Source organism: Vicugna pacos, chromosome 1 (assembly GCF_048564905.1).
Source record: "Vicugna pacos chromosome 1, VicPac4, whole genome shotgun sequence".
Lineage (NCBI taxonomy): Eukaryota > Metazoa > Chordata > Mammalia > Artiodactyla > Camelidae > Vicugna > Vicugna pacos.
In genome coordinates, this window is record NC_132987.1 from 30,925,049 (window position 1) to 30,932,867 (window position 7,819).

Consider the following 7,819-nt stretch of genomic DNA (forward strand, 5'->3'; position numbering starts at 1 on the left):
AGGGCACTAATGCTTTCACTATCTATCTGGGCTATGTCCTCCCCATGAAAGAAATTCCAGTTGATCACTGCTAAGTAAAATTCTCAAGCAATGAGTTTCAAATGTTTCTCAGTAACTAAACTTCTTAATGTGATATCAAAGAAAATTCGGATATAGTTTGAAAATGTAACAGGGAGCTCTGCCCTACACTTGACCCGGGTCTGCTTTCCTCCAGATGATGCATCACAAAACCTTGCTGTCTGCTTTGATGCCACTTTGTTCCTATTACCTGACATGTTTACACACCGTGTCACTTTTCTTCTCAGTTTTCCCTGACACTAACTGTGGCCGTAAAGTTACAAAAATTAATAAGTTGCTGCTGCTGTTATGGCTTTTAAACCTCTGTGGACTCCCGGATTAGTCACCACTGAAATGCCCACTGGCTTATTTTTTCTCTTTTCTCTAAAGTGGATTTATGTAGATCTAGACCCTTAAGGACATCTTCTGTAGGATTACTTCTGTTGGTATTTTTGCATCATTTCTAAGTCCTAGGACAGCGAAGCAAAGTCTCTAAACTTGAAAATTTTAAAGTCATCACTTTCTAGAGGCAGGTACCAGGCCACCCGCAGTGAGACTTTCAGAGCTCCCACATCATTGTCACTGAATGCTGCCTCCAATGGATATACTATCAACAACGATAAGAAAGTACATACATCAGCCTCAGCCTTAGAAGAAAAAGAAAAGGGAGGAAGGAGAGGGAAGAGAAGACTCCTGAGTATCTCACACCAACCAGAGCTGTTCAGAGTGCTTTAACTACATGAAGGTATACTTGAATGGGATATAAAAAATAAGCAACAGATACATGGAACAGCATAAGTAAGATCTAAATCACTTACTGTAATTGTACAATGCTCTCTTCACCTCTGCCAGGCTTAAATACAGACTTGAGACAGCATTTCTATAGCAGAAACAATATACAGCATAACATGGTTATCTCCAGGCTCAAAAGGAGACTCCTGGGTTCAAGTTCTGATAATGACAAACTGTGACTAGAGCTTGTTACTTAACCTCTCTGAACCTGTTTCATCTTTAAATGGACATAATAATCACACCTAGTTAAGAAGGCTGTCATAAAGATTAAATAGGCCAACACATCCCAAAAGCTCAGAACAGTACCTGGCACGTGATTCAGAGCCTTTGGGCAAGAATTCAAATTCTGCTAAGCTGGTGACCAGCTTGAGACTTTGGGCAAGTCCACCTTCATACGTCTCATTACGCACATCTACGTATACCGACTTTTCATGAGAATCAAGTGAAATAATACATAGGAAAGCATTTTTACAATTGTAACATGCAAACTGCTTTGTAAGTGCATTGAAATGATTTTGGATTGATAACCCACTAAATTGCTAATAGTGGTTACCTCTGAAGAAGTGAGTAGAATTGAAGATAGATAGGTGAAGGGAATCTAAGCTTTTTACTTCTGTATTGCTTGAAATGTTTAGGGAGAAGAGGTCATTTATTGTATAGGTATTTTTTTTTTTTAATGGAGGCACTGGGAATTGAAGCCAGGAGCTCGTGCATGCTAAGCACACACTCTTACCGCTGAGGTATACCCACCTCCTGGCATGTGTATCTTTTAATGATAGTCTTCCTCGCATGTTATTGTTATAGGTGAGAACTGTGCAAGTATCTAGAAACCCTTGACATCTAGGGATTAGTTTTACTTCCAAGCACCTGCGTGAGTAACTCTGTACAGCACTCACAACATGAATACCCTCAACTCACTTTCCATACTGCAGATATAAGGGTTTAAAGTTCTATGCCCCTTTGCTCCTTGGAGGAGACTGAGGTTGCGCCAAAATTTAAAAGCTGGAAGGAAGTAGTTGTATAAATGTAGGTGTTGGGAAAGGGGGTGGAGTATGTTAGGGCCAATAGCAGTTCTTTTCTGGAACAAGATGTGCAAAACTGGCTTAGAGCTAGAAACAAAAGCAGGCAGCCCAGATAGAGCTGGTTAAGAAACTTAAGCCCTAGGGTGCAAGATCCCTTACATCACGTGTGTGTGTGAAGGTCTGGGTGGTCAGAGAAGCTCTTACTGAGACAGTAATGTCTAAAAACACCAAACTCTAAGTAGTGCTCTTCAAACTGTTGATTAAGCCACCAATTTTGAAATCAGCTTGATGGGATGAGAATTATATTTTGCTTCAAATATCACTGAGTCCACTTGTGTCAGAGGATGAGGCTGAGAATCCAGATATGCTACCTGAGCGGCAGTAAGAGCCAAACAGTTCTCAGCATGTTTAGCATTCTGATGGGGCCAGTACACTAAAGGCTTCTTGCCTAAACTAGAGAAGCCCACTGAAAGAACTCATCTTTGTCAGAGGAGGAGCCAGGCTTGAGGAACTTGACGCAGGGATTGTGAATTTGGTGTGGCAGGTGCCACTTGAGTCTGTCTGTCCCTCTCCTGCATGTAGCTCTGGATTCTGGGAAGAGAGAGGGAAGGTGGAGGCTAAAAATTGAAAGAACAGTTTAAGCTCCAGGGCACACATGGCATAGGCATCACTGGTTTGGAACTCCACCAACAGCAACTTGAGCATAGACACCACACGAGTCCAACAAGGGCTGTGATGGGAGAGACAGGGAGAGGTGGGAAGCCATCCAAACTGAGGTGTCCTGCACAGGAGAGGCGGTGACTAGAAGGAGCAGACATCTCAATGCCCCCATAGAGACCCTCCTGGGTTCCTCAACAGGAGGGAGGCAAGAACCAGGGAAGTCTGAAGTACTGGTATTAAAGGCGATCCCATTACCTCTGCAGGCTACTGAAACCAGAAAAGAAGTGCTGGTTACATACAACATTATAGGAAAAGTGAGAGAACAGGAAGTAAAATGACAAGAGCAGAAAGGAAAAAACAAAATGGGATGAGTCTGGCGACATGCTTGCAGAGGCAGTCGGACTCCGACTCTAAAGCAAGCTGTCCGTCTATTGTCAACAGGCTCAAAAGCAAGTTTCTACCTTTAACGAAGACAAATGAGGAATATGCCCCCTGCCTACAATGTGCTGATGAGGTGACCATGTTTATTAGGCTAAGGGACTGCATTTTCTAAATCAAACTGCATCTTATCCTGAGCATTCCTTCACGTGATACAGATGAGAGAAAACGTGGCTATGAGCACATCAATATGCGAACCTCTAAAAAGCTGATCTCCATTTACTCTTCACTGCTGGATGAATTTTACAGAATGAGTAACCTCTGACAACTCAAAATGGTTTCTCCATGACTCCATTTTATTCAGCTTTAAGATTCCAATCAAAACCCTAGTTCCATTAATATTCATAAGCGTAAGCTCCAAAAAGAACTTTAACAGATACGTATTTGTGTCATTTGGAATTCTGAATTTATAAGGGCATGTATGTCCAGCCCAAGAAAATGACTGAAAATGCACTTAAATCTAGGCTAATGACCAAAGTCCTAAACTCTGGACTATTCCTGACCTGAAAAAAAAGAAAAAACCACAGCTCTGGGCCCACTTATGATTCAGATGATTTATAAGAAATTGCATACCCGTCTCACTTTTGCAAACCAAGAAATCACTTTCAAAAAAGTGGAATGAAAGTAAAACATTCGTCCATCTCATTCTCTGGGAAATTACCAACTCAGAATAGTATTCTTCTGTCCTTGGTGTTCTTTCCTTTCCACTAATGGAATCTTAGGCTAATGTATATTTATATGTTAAGCAGAACTCCTGCCTGTCCAAGAAAAAGAAAGAATGAAAAAGGGGGAGGTGGTGCCTGAGAAACTGCAATAAGCAAACATAAGGGCTAATAAGTAAATTAAATAATGAAATAGGAAATGTCCAAAAAGAATAACAGAAGTTAAGATTTATTATAAGATCTCTAGATGAATATTGTAGTCATCCCTGAGTAACTGCAGGGGTTGGGTTTGAGGACCCCCATGGATATAAATATCCACAAATGCTCAAGTTCCTTATATGGCATTGTATTTGGGGTTTTTTTTTCTTTTTTAAAATTGAAGTACAGTTACAGTGTGTCAGTTTCCAGTGTACAGCACAACGTCCCAGCCATGCATATACTTACATATATTTGTTTTCATATTAAAGGTTATTACAAGATATTGAATATAGTTCCCTGTGCTACACAGAAATTTTTTAAATCTATTTTTAAATACAGTGGCTAACATTTGTAAATCTCAAACTCCCAAATTTATCCCTCACACTGCCTTTCCCCAGTAACCATAAGATAGTTTACTATGTCTGCAAGTCTGTTTCTTTTTTGTAGATGAGGTCACTAGTGACCTCTTTTTTTAGATTCCACATATGAATGATATCATGTGGTATTTTCTTTCTCTTTCTGACTCATTTCATTTAGAATGACATTCTCCAGGTCCATCCCTGTTGCTGCAAATAGCATTATTTTACTCTTTTATGGCTGAGTAGTATTCCATTGTATAAATATACCACAGCTTCTTTATCCAGTCATCTGTCAATGGACATTTAGGTTGTTTCTATGTGTTGACTATTGCACATAGTGCTGCTATGAACATCTGGGTGCAGGTCTTTTCAACTTGAGAGTTTCCTCTGGATACATGCCCAGGAGTGGGATTGCTGGATCATATGGTAAGTCTATTTTTAGTTTTTTGAGGAATCTCCATATTGTTTTTCATAGGGGCTGCATCAAACTACATTCCCACCAACAGTGTAGGAGGGTTCCCTTTTCTCCACACCCTCTTCAGTATTTGTCATGGACTTTTGATTAGGTGATACCTCACTGTAGTTTTGATTTTCATTTCTCTGATAATTAGCAATAATGAGCATTTTTTCATGTGCCTATTGGCCATTTGTATGTCTTCCTTAGAGAATTACTTGTTTAGGTCTTCTGCCCATTTTTGGATCAGGTTTTTTTGTTAGGTTGTATGAGCTGTTTATATATTCTGTAAATTAAGCCTTTGTCAGTAGAATCATTTGCAAATATTTTCTTCCATTCTGTAGGTTGTCATTTTCATTTTGTTTTGCTTATGGTTTCCTTTCTTGTGCAAAAGCTTATAAATTAGGTCTAATTTATTTTTTCATCTTATTTCTATTGCCTGGGTAGACTGCCCTAGAACATTACTAAGATTTATGTCAGACAATGTTTTGCCTAAGATTTATTGTGTCTTATATTTCTTTAAGCCATAAAATAGTATTTGCATATAACCTATGGATATCATCCTGTATACTTTAAATCATCTCTAGATTACTTATAATTACTCAATACAAAGTAAATGCCATGTAAACAGGTGCTGGTGTGCAGCAAATTCAATTTTTGCTTTTTGGAAGTTTTTGAAATTATTTTTCCAAATACTTTATATTCCCAGTTTGTGGAATCCACGATGCAGAACCCGTGGGCACAGAGGGCTGGCTGTACTTGAAAATGTTACATCAGGTTGTGTGCAAGGACCTCACTGCTAGCATTCTATTCTCCAGGGAATTTCCTCAGCTCTACCAGGCCTGCTGCCCATGTGGTGTTTCCTTAGACATTTCAAACTCATTGGAGTTTCTCTCTTTTCCCAGGCACAGAGAATAATAAAAAGCTTTATTTAAGAGGTTTTTATATTTTCTATCCTAATACAGAGTATAGAGAAAGTCCTATTCTCAGCTCTGACATCAATACATGCCTTGTGAGGGGAGGGACCAGTGATTATGTAAGGCTCACCACTTTGCAATCAGATAATTTTTAGAAACAATTAACTCATTATAATCTTCTCAAATAATTATATCTTAGCACTTTGAAAGAATGTTAAGCAGAAGATGTTGGAAGTTTACAGCATATGAGATTCTATGCCTTGTAAAATCTGTACACCACCACCTACCTGCTCCTAGTGTTCACAGATCACTAGTTACTCCTTTGAGAATTCCATTCCAGTTTAAATTGTTCCAATGATGTCTTTTAAGTTCAGGGTTAGAACATCAACACTGTGCATTCAAGAATATTATAAGGGGAAAATAATTACCCATTTGATACAAATTTACCAGTTGTCTGTTTTGTACCAGGTAAGTCAGAAAGATGAGAAATGGATTCACCCATAAAGGGCTTAAATTTAGCAGAGAAAATAAAACTCACATATATGAAAATATTAGTGGAAAATATTATATATCACTGTACTTCATTTAATTAAATACGTAATATAAGCTAATTTTTTTGTTGCAGCAATAAACAGAAAAGTAGTTGGGACTCACCACTATAAGCTGTCATTGATCAGGGTCTTAGTATCGAAAAGTATTGCCTACAAATCCCCAAACATAACTGGTGTGTTTCCAAGCTTCTGTGATAATTTAAACAAACCTGGGGAATCAATTTCCTAACAGGTCATCGTTAGACCTTCGGAGCTGCTTGAAAATCTTTAACAAATGACTCAGTTGTTTCAGGTCAGGCAGGTTTAGAAAACCCTGCAGTCCTTGCAACAATCCCATGAAAATATTTTTCCTCTTTCAGAGTTGAGAAAACTAAGGTTAGAGAGATTAAAACAATCTGACGTCCACAACTTCTGTTCTTTTCATGGCACTAAGCTTTCGTTGTTCTCTGAGAAAATGATCAGGTTGCTAGTGGAAGCGTGGTATTAAAATACCTGAGAGACAATTCATTTCTGTTGCTACTTAAAAACAACTTTACAGTCTGTTTTAAAGTGCTAAAGAAAGAAATATTGAGCCCTTGAATTAAGAAAGTCTTTGTCAGAAATAGAAAGCTAAGATTTCTGGGAACGCTGAAGCTTTTTATGTTCCAGAGAAAAGTCAGGCACACATTTGAACAAGAAATGAGATACCCTCTAGCTTCAAAGAGCTAAAGAAAAGGACCAGCACATGTGGAGAAAAATACTCCAGACTAAAGAAAAGAACGTTGCTCAGACATAGGTTGCCATAATCTTGTTTTCTAGCTCTGTCTGTGTTACACACCAAAGGCCGGGACCCTGTGTATAAGAATGCAAGGAAGTTGACAGGTGGTGCAGGAATGGTGTCAGCAGAAAGAAATACAGGAAAATCTAGTCTAGCTAGGAAGAAAGCTAACATATGAGGTGACGTCCTGAATCCCGAATGAAACCAGAGCCAAGTTGTGAAGACGACTAAAGACTTCAGAAAGTTGATGACAGCCCAGAGGTTAATTTACCTAGGATGTCTTTTTCCCCCCCTTTTTAATGAAGTATAGTTGATTTACATTGTTGTGTTAGTTTCTGAGATACACACACACACACACACACACATTTTTCCTATTTTTCATTACAGGTTACTACTATAAGCCACTGAATACAGTTTCCTGTGCTATACAGTAGGACCTTGTTTATCTCTTCTGTACATAGTAGTTTGTATTGGCCAATGCCAAACTCCCAGTGTGTCCCTCCTCCTCTCCGTCTCCTGCTGGTAACCACAAGTTTGTTTTCTATGTTTGTAGGTCTCTTTATGTTCTTTAAACAAGTTTGGTTGTGTCATTCTTTTTAGATTCCACGTATAAGTGATATGATATTCATCTTTGACTGACTTAATTCACTTAGATCATCTCTAAGGCCATCCATGTTGCTGCAAATGTCATTTCATTTTTATGGCTGAGTAGTATTCCACTGTATATATATACTAGGGTGTCTTTAAATGGATTTCAAGACATCCACTGAAGTAGCATCTTGACATAGCATCTACAATTTTGTTTGCATGTATGTATTCTGAGAAAGTCTACGGCTTTCATGGGTTTCTCATTAATCTCTATAGCCCAGAAAGAAGTCAAGTGAATGAAAAGACCATATTTTTAGTAAATTCAAACAGAATGTGAAGAAGGAAAAAGGCAGATGGTCATGAA